The sequence below is a fragment of the Convolutriloba macropyga genome, chromosome 5 (assembly GCF_964194025.1).
Source record: "Convolutriloba macropyga chromosome 5, txConMacr16.3, whole genome shotgun sequence".
NCBI lineage: Eukaryota > Metazoa > Xenacoelomorpha > Acoela > Convolutidae > Convolutriloba > Convolutriloba macropyga.
The window spans coordinates 63,186,921-63,195,886 of NC_134472.1; positions in this window are offsets into that span (position 1 = coordinate 63,186,921).

The window sequence follows — 8,966 nt, forward strand, 5'->3', positions numbered from 1 at the left end:
TGATTGCTCTCGAACGAAGTTTGTAGAAATCATTGTAAACTTGTCGGTCTTTTTAATGCAAATTTTTCTCTTGACCGTTTTTGCGCTTTTTCAGATCATTCTTTGACTTCTCAAGTGACTTTTCACGCATTCGTTCTTCATTTTTGAGTGATTTCTTTTGCTCTCACTGCGATGTAAAGCCTGTTGCTAAAATAAAATCGACTGCAGCATAGTAAAAAGAGCCTGATAGCCGAGTGGGCAGTGCTTCTTGTGAGGAATCGGGAGGTCGATGGTCTGAATCCCGGCGTGGTAAACTATTTTTGCAGCAATGAAGAAAAATATATCTAGGCTACAGCCCCTGAATTAAATTGCATCGCCTGTCGTTCGGGAGCAGTTTTTCGGACATCAGTCGGTTTATATTTTAACTTAGGTACTTTATTTTAATAAAAGCTTTCGATAAAGTTTTATTAATAATTTTTGTTTGAACTCAGGTAGATTTTTAGGTAGATATTTTGCTTTTTACTACAATGTTTTGTTGTTTTGATAGGCTACGGTTATAACATTTGTGCTGTTTTAAAAGCGTAAAAAAGTTTTTGGATAATTTTATTGTTTTGAAATATTCTGGTGTTTCGTTTGAGATAGGTGTTTGGTTTTAGTTCTTTTATTTAGAATTAAATAGCAGTCGAATGCTCATGGACATTTTAATTATGTACTTGTATTATATATAAAGTTAATTGAATATCTATTTTTATTAAATTTAGTTCTTAGCATTTTTTTGTTTTTATTTGACCTAAAGTTGATCCTTCTAGTTTCTTCATCTGGCCTAGAAGATGATGATTTTTGCAAAGGCTTTGTTTCGGGTGAACACGACTCTTGGAGTCGTTTTGGAATTCCTTTGGCGGTTTTTCTTTAATTCATATTTTAAATTTTTTCTGGTTTTATGTCTCCACCTTCAAGTTTGACTTCTGAACTTACCTATCTGGTTTCAACTGAATGGTTTTTAGAATTCAAGTAACTATTGTTCGCAAAAACGGTCAAGGTCAAAAAGCGAAATTGGAAGAAACGGAATGAACCAATAGAGCCCGGGCACTAGGACCCAATATTAAGAGACTTTGTGCAATAAGTTATCAAAGTTCCTTAGTGTATACTTCTAATTGGTATTAGAGTTAAGCTTGCGTTCCTCCAATATTGAAGCTAAATTCACTGTATTTATTGAATCCAATTAACTTGGGGACCAAATTAGAACTTTTTTGGCAATGGTCAATTTTTCTTGTTATTTTTCTCTAATTGTTCGAATCCTAACGTCGGTTAATGCGGACAACGGCGGAGATTTGCTGGCTATGTTTTTTTCTTACCATTCAAGAGTTTTAATTATGTTGGGCGTTGGTCATTGTTTACGGATCTCACATTTTAATCGAGATTACCCATATCTCTGGACCAAGTTGTGTTGTTCCTTCGTATTACTATGGTAGATTGAATGGCTTGTCCGACCGTACGCTTCGGGTTAAGAGCCACAAATTGAAGGCTTTTCATTAGTTTTTTTCAATTTGGCGTCAACAGTAACGTTTCCCGTCTCTTGTGTTCTGCGGTAAAGAATTTTGTTCTTATTGTTTTGAAATTGTTAATTAGACAAATTGTTAATTGTTACACTTTAAAAAGTGTAACCTCGCGGTGTTTTCCTGAGTTGTCTCTTTACGAGCTACAATAGCTTCTGCTTTTTATGCAATAGCTCGCCCTACTTTTATGGATTACCACACCCTTGTTCTGAGAAGGGCCAATTCATTACGGTTCTGCTCTGCATCAGTCAATGCTCCAAAAGCAAGTAAATCGCTCTTTTGGAAGTATGTATTTCTGAGTCTAGTTACCCAGAAGGTAAGCAAAAAAAACTATTAAAAACGACGGACACATTTAAGTCATGTTTCCTTATCTATCATCTTCGTTCATATCATGATTAATTACGCTTCCAGCAAAGTGAAAGAGTTATTAAGAACGTTTAATGAAAACCAATAACGATTTTAAAATTTTCTTTCAGCGATTGCTCGGTTCTTAAGATTTCTTATTCAAGGCATTTATTGGCAGAGACAATCAGGTCAGATCTGTAAAATAGAGTGGAGATATCTTCGATATTGGCAAAATAGTTGTCTCTAATGTTGTCCAGGGAAACTTTTTTCGTTTCGCTTAAGTTTGCACCGTTTTTAAAATAAAATCAGCTTCGAATTTAACTATGAAATGTAGTAGTTTAACGATTCTAACGCCAATTTTTTAAGGGCTTAGACCACTCACTGGTTACTTTCAGCTGTCGCAAAAACTTTGACATTTTCTCGCATAGGACTTTTAGTGACTGTTATAGTGCAGTTTTTCATCTATTTGAATACTAAGAAACCTTACAATTTTCTTTTGAATTTTTATATTGTTTTTAATTGATAGTTTACGTTACGCTAAAAGGTTTTTCCACTAGCCTTCAAATTTTGTTTTTTTTTCACAGTTCAGTGACAGTTTTTTGTCAGCAAAGTGTTTTCCTTTGAGTTAAGCCAAGTATACAAATCATCAATATTTATACCTGTTTTCTGTTTTAGAACGGTGTCACCGGCTTACATTGTCGCGGTGGTGTGAACACAGAATTGCGTTAAATCATATAAATTAGAAAGTGGGGCCGAGCACTGACCCCTGTTACACACCGTATTCTACTTAACTTCACGCATTGCTACCTGTCAGTCAAATAAGATTTTAAAAGCTCTTGCATGTGACCTCTCATTCCTACAAACTCATGTTTCTCTAGTTATAAGCTGTTCTTGACAGGGTCAAACGGTTTCTTTCGATCTATGAATCACTGCTGTGTCTTTGGTATTGCTTTCCCAATCCACTTGGATACTTTCCAAAACGTTATTGGTGCTTCAAGTTCCCTTTCTTTGCCAAAAACCAAATTGGGTTTCATTGAGTACGCAAATTTTTTCAAGAAGAGATGTCATACTTTTATGGATTATCTTTTCCTAGAATTGTACCTAACGCTGGTAATAAACTAATGGGTCTGTAGTTTTCCATTTTTATCGAAACTTCCGGCTTTATGAACTGGAAGGACAATAGCTCTACTTAAGCTCTTCGGGAAATCTGTTCTCATAACATTTGGTAGCTATAATTGTGTTGGAATTGTGACATACTTCATTTTCTTAAGTACAAAATTATTAAGGCCATAATAGTCAGGGTTGTAGTTGTTTTCCAAAGAGTCAATTGTGAGTGAAGTTTCTCTTTCATTTTCTCCTTTCAAGTTTCTAATGGCGTTGAAGAAATTCTTTGTTGTTTCTTGGATTTTATGTTAAAACTTTTTGACAGAACTCTTTTTTCTGTTTATCTTTTTCTCTTATAGATTCGCTACTGTATTCATTTTTTTTTCGTTCTTGAGTTTCTGTTCTTGTATATAGTTTCGCTACAACATCTTTTTTAATGCCAAGTTTCAAATTTTGTTTATCCAGTTTTTTACTTGTAAATTGTGCTTAATCTTTGTCAGCGGTACATAGTTTTGTATATCTCCAGTGACAATTTCTTGAAAAACTTTTAAAGGCCAAATGAAAGAATGTATGTGTGAGCTATAAGACTTCAGTTTTCGGTTAATCACATAACATACAGTTTGACTTTCAATTAAATCTGGAAAATAGAGCCTCGACGACGATTTTCCGAATTGATTCGGGAAGACATGTAGTTATTTCAGTTCATCTTACTAAGAATTTGGTACATTTTAATACCAAGTGCAAATATCCACTAGCTTGACTCGCAAAATTTAGTCAATTTTTTTTTAGCTTCATATGTTCAGCTTGTCTCTTTTCAGCTAATTTATCAAAGGTCTCGAGTCGTCTCGATGTGTATAAAAGGTAGAGTCACTTGATTTTAAAGGGACCTAAAGATAAGGTAGTTGACAGCCCGATAAGAAATTGATGCTCAGTATTTCTGCTTTTGTTCAAGCAACTCAATCAAAAGTTCGGAGAAGGAGCAGAAAGCTCTATCGTTTTTCCCCATGGTCACTTTTTCCCCAATGAAGCACCGGCATGCATGATTTGGACAACCATATATATGAAAAATGATCTTATTCAATTTTATTTCAAAAAGCACTTACTATCGAATTTTTCTGTTTTTATGCGATGCCTTTTAAGCTCTTCTCTAAGGAATAATTTTGTTTTGGACTCGAATGAGGTGACAAGAACTTATCTTGTGACTTGAGTGTTTGAAAATGTTTTTTGTTTGTCGGCTGACATCAGATGATATTAGAGCAAAAAAGTGGGACAAAAAAAATTAACGATATTTTATTTCGTGTACTATATGTCAACTTAAGGATAACATGAATATCTTCTGAGGAGGAAAGATCCTTGCTAGGGTGTTGATTGAATAATTATTTTTTGGAAAGAATCAATGTATATTGGCCCTGTAGAGAATTGGAAACATAGAAGATGTCATACTGAGACATATTTCTGCATGTTTAATCTTGAATCACAACTCTTTCCTCTCAGACGAGTTGGGCCTTGTTTTCACCGATTGTATACACACTAAGTAAAGGGAATGAGTTGGTTTTTGTTCGCATCATAAATGGAGGACGTGAAAGCTCCTACTAGTATATTCAAAGGTGCTTATGTTGATTTAAAAAATATCTGTGAACGTATGTGTATGTGTTAAATTTTTTGTCGCTACGCTGAAATCGCATGATAGTTTTGCCATTTCTTAATGCTGTTTAATATCGATGATCTTTTACCCAATTAGATTAGCTTGAGATTTTGAATTAATTTTTTTGCTCATTTTTGTAAGCCGGTTGATGTTCCTTATGGCATCAGATCTTTTCAAAAAACTTAAATATAATGAACAAATTTTTGTATTTAGTAGGCCAGAGGAAAGAATTGCTGAGTTGATGAAATCTCGACAGCGGCTTGTTTTTGTAAATAAGGGACATCGATGCCCCGGTTGATCTGGAAGTTTTAGCGCTGTAATCCTTTTGAAAAAAAATGCACTGAAAGATGCGACAGTACAATTGAATCAAAAACTAGTAATCTCATTTTGAGAGGTATTTGATCTCCAAGAAGAGTTTGCGAGGGAATAGTGGTAGGCATTTTACGCGTGATTTTCGCACTTGATTTTCGCGTGCAAGAATGAACTTGTTTGAATTCCAAGATGTCGGCAGTTTGTGGAGATTTTTAATTGCTCTCAAGCAAAGTTTGTGAAATTATATTAGTCCTGTGGTCTTTTAAGGCAGTGTTTTTGACCGATTTGTGATTGGTCAACCTCCTCCTTTTGGCGATTGAACTTGACGCTCTCGTCCAGTTCTCCCAGCCCTACCCGGCAACGCTTGACCACCACTCCGCTTATCCCCCTAAGGATAGCATTTCTAAGCCCCAGCTGGCTACTAAAAGCCAACCAATCGCCGGTCGTTTGAGTACAATTCGCCCGTTGTTTGTCGGTTATGTTTTAAGGTGACATTCAAGTGGATGCTTTCTTTTTTTGTTTCGATCACAGAAATAGAAGAGCTCCGTCGCATCCGCATTTAATGATAAATTGTTTTTCGTTCAAATAGGTATGTTTTTTTTTCAAAAATCTTGAAATTCTGTCTTTGGCATCAAGTTTGCAAAAAAGATTTTGGTATCATCATTAAATTGAACCATGTCGAAGTCACCTTTTTTCCCTGGAAAACACTAACGTATAGGAGATAAAAATCAATAGTCCTGGAACTGTGCTCTGGTGGTAATCCTTGTTATTGGCAAGTTTATTCAGAAATTTTGATCCGACTTTACAGATTGCGTTCTATTTATAGTCGAGTGTGAAGATTAAAATTTTGCCTTTTTCAGAATTGTTAGATGATATAGAGTAAAATAGTTTTAAGAGATCCAAGAAAATACTTGTTGTATCAATAACGTATTCCACGTTTTCTATTATACTTTCTTTAAAATAGAGAACAACACCTTTTAAAGGCTTTTTGCTGAAAATCAAAATGGCTTTTGTTTTAATTTTAAATGGACGAGAACTTACTGTTTGCCTCGGAAGGAGACTTCCTAAAGATTTTAAAGACCGGTAGAACAAATATCGGCTGTTATTTTGCTAAGAAAAAATTTTGATTCTTTATTGCAAAATGGTGTTACATGTTCTTACTTTAGTATAGTGGAACATTATTTTGGATAACTTCGTTGAACGTGATTTTTGATGTGCATTCCAATTGTTTATTTCCCAATTTGTAATAGCCCAAATATTATACCCCGGATGCGGAGATTTGTATTAATTTAGGTTATTAATCGTTTTTACAGATATCTTTTTATGTGACAATTGATAAAACTAAAATTAAATTCAGCAAAACTGGCTCATTTTTTTCTGATGTCCAAAAGCATTTATATTTTAAAGCCGCAACTTTACCAAAATACGCCACTAAGTCATCGCTGATGGCTCTCTGATAACCCAATTTGCAACCATCTCTTTGCGTTTCCTGTGTTTAGAAAATATTTCCAATTTTTCAACCTTTAGTGAAAATTGTTTCCTATTCTCCAGTTTTGTTTTTTTGTAGTTGCTCAATTTATCAAATTTTTGAGAGTTTGATTTTATAGTTGGTGTTTTTTTTACTATTAATTGCTTTATTTTATTCGTCAGCCCAAATTTTTGTTGAGAAAATTAGTTTGTTCTATCTCAATTGTTCTCCGAATAAAAGACAATCCTTTGCCATTTGTTTCAATTTTTTGTTGATGCGCTGTCCGCCAATCAGCAAAAACCAAGTTTCTATCGAAATTCTCTGCTCATGTTCATTTTGCGTTTCATGTGATTTTTTAGTTTTAATTTGCTCTGATATGCCACAAAGTTTTACCGCTTTCGGAAGGCAAATGAACTTGCAAGCATGTTATCTGATCTTTTTGTCATGAATTTTGATTGATGAATGACTAGTTTGACTGGTAGGTGTGAAAGTTTCCAAATTTGTTAGTCGCAACCCTAAGCTTGATAATGTAGAACAGGTCTTTCCAGAACGATCAAATTATATCGTCTTTCCGATCATGCGCTGGAAAGCTCTATGCTGATTTTGTTGAGTAAAAGCAACACTTTTGTCCGGGTTGTATGAAACGTCTATTAGAGATTTTCATGTAATGATCAACCAATTTTGCCCCCCATTGATTCGAAAAAGTTTTGTCAGTTTTCTCAAACTCGCTCCTGCGCAACTGCTTGAAGTGACTTAATACCCAAATGCCTAATACTTAATACCGAAAACGCGGGTTTCTTTTGACCGAGCTTTTTATGAAACTTTGTTGACTACTTTTACTACAAAATGTCTCTCTGCAATCCAAGTTTGATACAAAAGAACGCTCAGCTGGTCTAGATTTTTAGAGGAGAGAGGACAAATTTATACGAGATTTATTTTGTCAGCTACTCGAACCTTCAATAAAATGTTTAATTATTTATCGAATTTTTTAAATCGGTCTAGTCTCGTGTTGTTGATTTGAGCGTATCAATCAAATGGACAAAGATTTGTTCCCAGGTCCAAAAAATTATTATTTATCCTTTTATTAAAAAACTTGAGAGCCGTGCAGACAACTATGATACTCCATGTAAATTTTGTATGATTGAACAAATTTTTGATCTTGAGATCGTTAAGATTTTGATCTCATATTCCACTGAATGATATTTCTGGGGATGTTATAGGGTTTGTGTAAGCTTTCTTTTTGGGACCACTGGTAAAGGCCATCAGCTCCAAACCAAAAACTTCTAATTGATCGTTGAGCTTCGAAGTAGTTCATCTGTTCCCTTTTCGGTCGTAACAATCAGATTTTTTGGTAATTTTTACTGACAGGTGTAACATGCGGTTTGGCTCCCTCAAGCTTTTATCTAATATTTCTTTCACTTTGATAACATTATCAGGTGCTTATCTCGCTCCCCTCATTCACACATGGTTTATCATTATTAATAGCCGCCCTCATCTTCTCAGCCGGCTATTATAGCGCTCCTATTTTTTACAATTCAAAGAATTTGAATTGTATTGGGGCGCTGTCTTTTTTTTTAAGATCTGTTCACACATTTTCATGATTTTTGAAGTCAAATTGGAGTGGTGATTTTGGTCACGCCGAAACAGGAAATGGAGCGAAATAGCGAGTGGTTTTGCGGCGTGAATTTTTTTCGCTCTAATTTTAAAGTAGAGTGAGAAAAGGTGTTTGAACAAAAATTCGGGTTCTCGGTAGTGGTTTTTTGTTCACATGCGGCAATTTCACTCTGATTTTTACTGTTTTTTTCGATTTATTGGATCGGATTTTTTTCTAAATAGTTTTCTCAATCCATTCACAGCTCTTTCTAGGCCTAGTTTTTTGTTTAAATTAATTTTTCATTTCTCGCTAGTGGTTTTCACATGTGGCATTTTGACATTGAGTTTTTGTTTTTTCTTATTTTTTGATCTGATTTTTTTAAAAATTGTTTTCTCAATTCACTCATAGTCCATTCTAGGTCTAGTTTCTCTATTTAGTCAATGAAAATTCTTTGAATTGTACGTCAGGACTTGTCCTGCTATGTTTTTTTACTTCGTCGAATAAAAAAATGTTTCGCTTTACCTCATTTTGCCGCTTTTTCAACATTTTGCGTGAAATCTTTTTGACTTCTCTAGGCGAGTTTCCCTCTTCTCTCATTCTGCTAAAAATGATTTTGAACATCAGTTGCTCAGCAAAGCAAATCAAAATGAACAGAGTCAGCATAAAAAATTGAAGTCAGAAGTAGAAACGGGATAAACCCATAAAGCCCAATTTTAGATGCCCGCTATTTGAACCTATAAGTCTTAGTTACCATCTCTAATGCTTATTGGTATTGATAGTAGCCCCTGTAGCCTCTCTCTAAGAAGCAGAAGTACGTTATGTTCAACTACGAAATGCCATCAAAATAAATCGGACTTAAAAAATGTTTTTGTACAAAATTCTTTTTTTTTCAATATCTTCTATTCTTTCAATCCCAATCATGCTTATTGGAATCAACGGCGGCTATTTTACGGCAATCTGCCG